Source organism: Etheostoma cragini, chromosome 10, assembly GCF_013103735.1.
Source record: "Etheostoma cragini isolate CJK2018 chromosome 10, CSU_Ecrag_1.0, whole genome shotgun sequence".
In the NCBI taxonomy this organism is placed as follows: domain Eukaryota; kingdom Metazoa; phylum Chordata; class Actinopteri; order Perciformes; family Percidae; genus Etheostoma; species Etheostoma cragini.
This window is the reverse complement of record NC_048416.1, coordinates 11,369,197-11,377,985: the sequence shown is the minus strand read 5'-3', so window position 1 is coordinate 11,377,985 and position 8,789 is coordinate 11,369,197.

Here is an 8,789-nt window from a genome sequence, read left to right as displayed (position 1 = left end):
ATATATATATATATATATATATATATATATATATATATATATATAGAGAGAGAGAGGCTACGTACATTCAGTTGGTATCATACTTCCACAAGAAGCTGCTTTTCACTCTGTATAAATCAATGCGAATTCTCCCTTTAATTATCAGTAAATGTGTTATTGTCCTCGCAGTCTGTGAAGGAATGCAGTGAACGTGCATCTATTCAAGTTACATCAGCCTGGCTTGACCTGGTCAAGCCTTGCTTTATTGGTTATCCTGGATTTATAAATTCATCTTTTCTGAAACAGTCCAATAGATTAAGAAGTTTTAAGTTTACTTTTAAAGAAAATGTTTTTTTTTGTTCCAGCTTTCTTTTTTCACCATATTCTTAATTTCTGTTCCTAGTTCGCAGAGTAACTCCTCAAAATGTCAGGTGTTTAACAGCAACTGGATGGTAACACTTCTCCAGGCTATGGAGGATTACTGCAGATAGGTGTGGGTGTGGGTGGGTGGGTGGGTGGATGGGTGTACATATGTCTGTAAGCTTATGGAGGCCTTGTCGTGCCTCCAACATGACTTTAGAACATGTAAAAAGGTGCTGCCTTCCAAGGCCATCCCAACTGAGCCTGATTGACCTCACACAGCACCATGAGCAGGTCATCATAAATCCTCCTGTTATCAATGTGGGGCGTTGGGCTGGACTTATCAACTAGTGGTAGTAGTTTAGTGCTTTGCCAAGACAAATTGTTTCCTCCCATTACAAACAACTGTTGCAATTAAACAAAAGTCTGATGCCCTTCACAGGATGACCCCATCTAATAAATTGCACGGGTCTCACTTAAAAATGTTTTGGAAATGGAGGGGAAGCAGATTTTGAACAAAACATTTTAATGAAATATTTCATTTAGTTACATGAACGCCTTGTCACTGTTCACCTTCAACTCGTCATTCAAGATGGAGGGGGGGGTTGAGCTATGAGGATTTGCCAACAGATTGAGGACAGATTAGTGTGTATTTTTATACTCGATATTGGTTATCTTCTCCATATTACAGCTTTTTATACTCCAGTAGATAAGATAAAAAGAGGAGGCAGAATTGCCACTATTTTCTCTTATAATTTTACATACTCTTTTTGTGACTTATTTTTCTCTTCTATTACTTATCTGTGGACACAGTCCACCTGCTGCAGAGGAGGGCCTGGCTAGTCCACACAGCATTCCAGGATGGGAGAAAAACGGGCTCTTGTTTATTATATATTATAGCCTCGGGAAGGAACTTGTTTTGGTGGAACATGTGTACTTTCAAAGGTTGTTTTAGTGCAACAGAAAACTCAGGTTTGACAGGCAGTCTAACTCGCTGTCTGGATTCACCCTACAGAGATCTGAGGAGTCCTCATAAATTGACCAGTGTTTAATGTGCCAACACAAAGAAAACAGAAGGTGACATCTGGCCAAAATAAGGGACATCTGGTGGAATTTCTGGCAGCACCCCAGCAATCCCGGAAGTGGAACGTCGTGAATATAGACTAGTTCAATGCTGACTTTGCTTATTGCTCAGTTTTTTGGTCGCCACCATTTCCTGTAGGAATAATGTAGCTCTTTACGGGTTAAATGCTCCACCGGTACACCAGCTAGCAGTTAGCTCTGTTCTGGGCAGGTAGTGTACAGTGGGTATATCGGAGTTTTTTTTGCCTGCTGCAGCTGAATATCAAGAGCGATGAGTGACTGAAACAAAACAGGAAAGAGGGGAACATAAAAACAGAACAATGAGTTAAAAAAAGGCTGAGGGAAACTGTAGTGTTGGATGATAATTGTCTGTCGGTTCGTCACCATGAGCATTTCTTTTACATAACATGTCGAAAACGTATCTGCTGTTCATTTAAGAAAATGTAGTAGTGCAGCTCTAACATATTAGGTATGAAAATAAATGATGATTTCAAGCAAATCTTGTAAATTAAATGATTGTGTAATGTTTACAACACTGATGAACACAAAAGTGTTTGTGTCTTTATGTATCAATAAGATTTATAAACGCATGTGTATTGAGGTACAGAATGTATGAAGCCTAGTCCCCTGTGTGAAGTACCAGATCCATCATGCTGTATCAGTTCAGGTCGTCTCTTAAGAGGGAAAGTGCTACGCTGTTCAATACGTCACCATTACTATTGCATCCAATTCCCCTCTGGGACTTCAGTCTTTAGGCCTCTGATTATAGCTTGGCATAAATACAGCACTCCTTGGTTCATAAGAATGAAATATTTTTGGCTCGTGCTGAATTTAATCTTTTTATTGAAGTAAAGTCCCTACAAAAATATTTCTCTCTCCCACTGTCTTGGTTTTGCACTCATGCCAGTGTCTCTAACAGACATCATAAATTCTAGGCAGGCTAAACCCATTCCCTAAAATCTGCAAATTGAAATATGTAGTGTGGCAATAACTGCGCAACAAATTGAGCATGCTTCAGCTTAGACCTTGATTGTGCAAACATTTTCAAGTGGCTCATATAAATAAATTGTGAATGTGAGGCCTTTCGTTGCTTACATTTTTGGTAAATTCTTGGTTTTCCAGTTGGACTTGAAAGTAGACTAGACTCAAAGTCCATGTGTTTTTAGACATGGGCAGTCATAGCAAGTTCTCCATCAGGTAAGAAATCCAATCCAAATAAATCCATGCACTATTTAATTTCGTACCTGATTTTAATGTGGAATTCTTGGCATTGGCTCATCTGCTCCACACTTAAGCTCCATTTTGTTGTGATACTCGACCAACTTAGCTTTGAATTCCAGTGAGCTTTAGACTCATTAAAATGTGTTTATATTGCAATCCATTTTCCCCTGCCACAGTAAAAAGGCTACTACAGTCTTCTGTGCGGCCAATATTCCATCCCTCTGAAGTTTGAACAGCCTTCTTATTAGGAAACAGTTCCATGCAAGCCCTGGCACATAATTCACTTCTCCTTGTTACTTGTTGAGTACTTAATAGTACAGTATTTTATGTAGCCCATGTTAGTTTTCCATTGTAATTTAATGGCCAGTCCATTGAAAGTCCTCTGTGCTTTGAGATACTATATAAAATAAAAAGCCTTGATAGATTTATATGCTTAGTTCAAATAATGAATCTAAAGCACATATGTAATTCAATAAATCTGGATTACATTAAGAGAAATGCATCTCAGATTCAATTTAGGACTTATGAGGCTTAAATTATGAAAGACGATTACTGTCTGCCTTCTGCCACGACTGCATGAGAACTAAAACTGATTGAAGCATTTTATCAAAACCCACTGACAGTTAATGTAAGTCACTTTTATAAATAAACTGCCGTTAAAATAACTATTAGGGGAGATGAGCATTTTGGGGAGATGATGGTTTGCCTTACAGACTTAAAAGCCAATTGAGGTCAGCATCACGGAGTATTTATTTTCATCTGCAACGCATTTGCAGAACAGTTGCAGCTGTTCTTTAGCGATTAGCTCGACACATCATGTGGTGTGTACAAAGTGCTACCAGGCTAACAGCTGAGTCAAAAGGAGAGGACCAGATCCTCCTAATGGGATTTTCAGTGGAAGACTTTCTTCTTGTTCTTTTTAATTCCCTGCTACTGTCTCAGTGGGTCTATGTGAAAAGTAAAGTATCCTCCCTTAAAAGTCTCAACGAGAAGTGATTTGCATTATATTATTCAAATTGCAGTTAAGTGCATAATACACTCTAATTACACGATGCAGTACTGAGTGTGTTTTTGAATTAATGTATTTCATTTTTCAGGCAGACTAACCGAATAAATCACACAAAATGAATACTGGGAGGTGGCTAATGTAAAATTGTTCCTGGTACTGGCATTCTACAGCAAGAATGAGGAGGAAATGCACATTTGTATGTGCAAGTAAATATTTGAGCATGTGTGCTTACATATACAGTACACCTCTGTTTCCGCCTGCTTGTTGGTCTGTCCTGTATGCGTTTAGCCTATACACAAGGGAAAATCTCTGCTTGCGTGAGAGATTCTGGTCAAGTAGCATTTGCAAATTAATTTCCCCAGCACGCAAACCTGATGGACATTGTTTGTCGATAGGGCATTGAGGAAGGTACTTGATTTTCAATGAACTACCTTTCAGTGAACCAATTGCCTTGATATGGTAATAGACATTAATTTGGTGTGCTAGTCATGTTAAAACTAGTGTCTCTAGGATGATGGAATAGCTACAGTTAAAGCTGCAGAGAATAACATTTTTACTGTCACATTTCACCAAATGACCTTAATAAACCTGTAAGTGTTGTTTGATGTTTGACTCAAAATCAACGGGTCTGTTAGTATTTACTGTACGTATAGACTGAACACAGGCCTGGGCTAGAATGACAAGGGACTGCATTGTCGAGGCTGTGTACTGTAGTTTCAGTGTGATGATAATACACAGCCTAAGAAAGCTGCTTTGAGTATTCAATTCACGAGTTTAACACTGTACAACATTCTATAATACCATCTGGAAGGATTTTACAACAGAAAAGTTCTCACTGTGACAATCAGTTCTTTCTCTGTTGCAAAATCACCAGATAAACAGTAGAATTCATGTTCTGGAGTACGCTACCAGGAGTGTATGCTTGCATGTAGGCCTGCACGATTCGGGGGAAAATACGAATCACGATTTTTATTGCTTAGAATTGATACCACGATTCTCGGCCACAATTCTTTTGATCATGACAAAACAAATTGGCATTACCAATAATCAGCACCGGTGGTTGCTTTTTGTTACACAGGTTTGTTTTTACCTCTGCCTAGCTGAAGTGGGAGTTATGTAATGGCGGCTCTGTGATCACATGAGTTGAAACAACACAGGCCCAGGATTTACAGAAGGAAAAAGTGTGAGACAGCGTTCACACCAGCGTTATCGCTGCACGCTACTGTTAACCTGCTTTCTACACTGTAAGCAAAGGTATTGGAATGAATAAGAAAGATAAAGTTATTTCCACTTTGTTCCACTCTCAATCAGCAACTGCACTGTACAATTTTCTGGTCACCACTTATTTAAATATTATTTTGAGGTATATATTATTTGCATTTAGGTAGCTGTCAGTAGTGTAGACAGCTTTCTTACTTTAACTCCTAGGAAGTCATTAACAATGGCCTGCAAAACACTGTCATCTTGTAACGACACCCATGTGTGTTTGTCTGGTGTCTTTGGATTGTTTTTATTACTTACGTAGCCGCCTTGATTAATTTGCATATAAAAAGAATTTCACCAACTTTGCTGTAAACGTCTTGCTGCTGCAGAGAATGACATTTAAAACGTTTTAAATCTCAACTTCAAGCCCAGAATGGCAACCACTTTACTTCCAGGAAAGAGTCATTTCGGGGAATGGCTTCCAAGAACTCCCCCTTACATCAGCATGAGTGTAAAGGAGGACGAGTGGCAAGCAATGACAATGTTACAGTGCTGTTTTCACAGCTCAACAGGAATCACCACCTTTTCGATGTGAGCGCAATCGCACACAAACATGGACTCCAACTGTGGAAAGAGAAATACCGATATCACCACTCACATCCACAGGGCCTTTAAGTACACCTGCATCCCTACATATGCGCTCACTTAACTCTTAATTATCAAGGATAATTCATTCATCAATTAATAAGCACACTCAAGGCGTTGCTTATGGTACTTTTTGGGGAGTAAGCTTTATCTTTTATTAGAAGCTAGATGTCTAGTTTGGGTGTCTTTGAAATAATTTATTGTGGCCCCAGAAGCAGTTTAAATGCTGTCTGTATTTAAATCAACTGCAATATCTCAACAAAATGAGGTGGTTTTGTCTGTCCTTATATTTTGTATCCATTTGGATTATTACTTTCTAGCAGGCAAACCAGACCCCTTTGATACTGTCAGACATGTGTTACAGCAACACTGCAGTGCAGGCACTTATCAGCACAGTCTACTGCATTACACCTTGATTTCATCAGTACTGTCAAAATCTATTTTTACCAAAGGGAAATTGGGATATTATGAATCAGGAGTTACAGTATTTAAATGACGTAACATTCAGACATTGGACATCTTAGATTCATACTGTACAGCTAGTTGTAATGATGGCAGAATGACAGCAATTCATTTTAAAGCAGAGTCTAAGGCCAACTGTGGACATTTCAGGAAAAGAGAAGATCTGTTTGGATATACTGTAAGACATTGTATATAGTGGCTTAAAACAAAATAAAATGCCTCAATATCACTGTACTGTGACAGGGCTTGAAATTTGCCTCTCAGCTTTAAAACAAATGCTTTCAATTTGGGATAATCCAAGCATCACCAAAGTGAGACATTGGACTTGGGGAAGTAGGTATACTGTATTTCAGAGGGAGAAAGAGAGACAGTGAAAGGCTTTTGTGGTGAAATCAGCAGCGTTGCTTGTCAGCTCCCCAGTAATGGAAAATGTATTTAAAATGGGGTCTACTGGATCTCATTTTACGAATCATTAATAATAGATTGGTGCCATCAATCCTAATGATGACGGCTGCCCTATTATAAGGCCAGCGTTTGGGAAATTTCTGTTGACTTGGATCAATTAATTCTCCTTTCTCCCTATACATAAAACATCTGTTTGGCTTCTTGAAAAACAGCACGACATTAAAATGAAGGACCTTGGTTCTGTAGCCTCACTGGTTGGATGGGTGACCCATTGAACCTCTATTTGCTGTTGCCGTTGACTGCTGATACCAAGAGACAGAGAGCAGGGAATGCTAAGCTCAAGGCACAACCTACAATAGCTGAGTTAAAGACCCATGACTGTACACGCTCCAGCCATATGACCACACTAATAGAAGAGATTATTTGGAGTACTGCGGGCATTATGGTTAGATGATCATGGATATGTCCTTGAACAACATCCATCACTCATTTTTTGCCCTTCGCTTCATGCCATGTTTATGAGTTTGTCTTGATATGCAGTCATTATGAGGATTTACTTTCACATACACAGCATGCAGGTAGGTCACTGCACATAAGCACAGGCTATCTCAAATAAGCATTAAACAGGGTGCCATTTTCTTAACTTTAAACTATTTTCACAACGCTGTTATTTTCATTTCTCATGACATTTCTCATGGCTTCCAAAATTGGGAATGTTGAAAATGGTTCACTTTAGGAGATTTATCCAGCAGGATAGTTCATCAGAATGTTTATTGACATATGTGGGACTAATAATTAGGGCTGTAATCAACCAAAGAAAGTCTTGGTTGACCCAAGTCCTGAAATTTCGACTAAAATTCAACTGGGAGAGGGTGGGTGCGGAGGGGCGGAAAAAAAAAGTAAGCTGAGAGACGAATAAACTATTAATTTAAAGCTTTTACTCTTAAACACCAAAGGCACGTCCACTTTAATATATTCTGTATATTTAAACATATCTGTGGTCAAGCTCAGTGCCTCGCTGTGTTGCAGAAACTTTCTCTTTGAGACCTTCACCTTTTGCGGTTAGTCCATGCATGATTGTGTGGCATGCTGGCGCTGTATATTAACTAGGGATGAGCCGAGTAATCGGCTGAAACTAGTATCCGGTACGGATATAGCACTTTTGCCGAGTACAAGTATTATCCTAGTAATACGAGTCAATATCTGTACTCGGATTGAATACAACTCTCAGCTGACCGCACAGCGTTCTGTGATAGTCACAGCGCCCCCCCCCCCCCACACACACACACGCTTGGCTCATTCACACACACACAGAACACTGAGAACAGCGCACGCTCTCTCTCTCTCTCTCTCTCTCTCTCTCTCTCTCTCTCTCTCTCTCTCTCTCTCTCGCTAAGTCAATCAGGTCCACGGGTCTGTTCCGTTCCTCGCTCATCCCTAATTTGAACAAGTTATTAAAACCTCTGCCCTCCATAACAGCAATTGCCCTCATATCCTGAGCAATAAAGTCGACAATTCCTTCCGTGATATTATTTTTGCGTTTGGATGGTAGAGGCTTAACATCCAGCGGGGTCTGGGGGGGGGGTCTGGGGAACGCTACCGTCGTTGCGGGTGGGTGTGCCTGTAGTTATAAAACGATAATTAGACTATGAAATATGCCAACTCTGATAAGTTCATACAGCCTACTCAAATCAGACAGGGCAACCTAACATAGACAAGTTAGCTCACCGTTTTTAGGTGATAAGCCATCTTTGTTGTCGAGCTGCGACATGCAAACTGTTACTTGCAAACTTTGCATTCAACTTTTCCCCGTTATCTATTTTTGTAAAATGCTGCCACACTGCCGATGTCTTCGACATGGTAGAGGAGGACTGACTGGAAATTAAACAGTCACAATTAAATAAATATTCAGCAAACCACTAAAACAAGGCTTTCTAGTTCTTTCTTCAATCTGTCCCCAGTGGGTTGGGCTAATCCAAAAAAATGAAAACGGTGTTCTGAAGACAGACTGTTACCTGTGAAACAGGGATGCTCTTCAAACATCCCCATTAGCAATTAGTGCTTTCCACCCATAGACAGTTACGGTCTATGCTTCCACCTGATGAATTAACACGGAAAAAAATCGACCAATCAGAATTTTGGTCGAGCCAGAACGTATCGACCAATAAATCTGCCAGTCGACTGGGAGATTACAGCCCTACTAATATAGTAATACCTAGCTCTAAAGCAGCTGAAAGTGTTGATTTAATCACGGTAAAGTTGCGATTAAATAGCAACCCTGTCCACAGCCCAAACATTTTGTGTGTGTTGAATGCTTGTTTTACATTAGGATTGGACACAATCATGAGATATACACTCACCGGCCACTTTATTAGGTACACCTGTCCAACTGCTCGTTAACACTTAATTTCTAAGCAGCCAA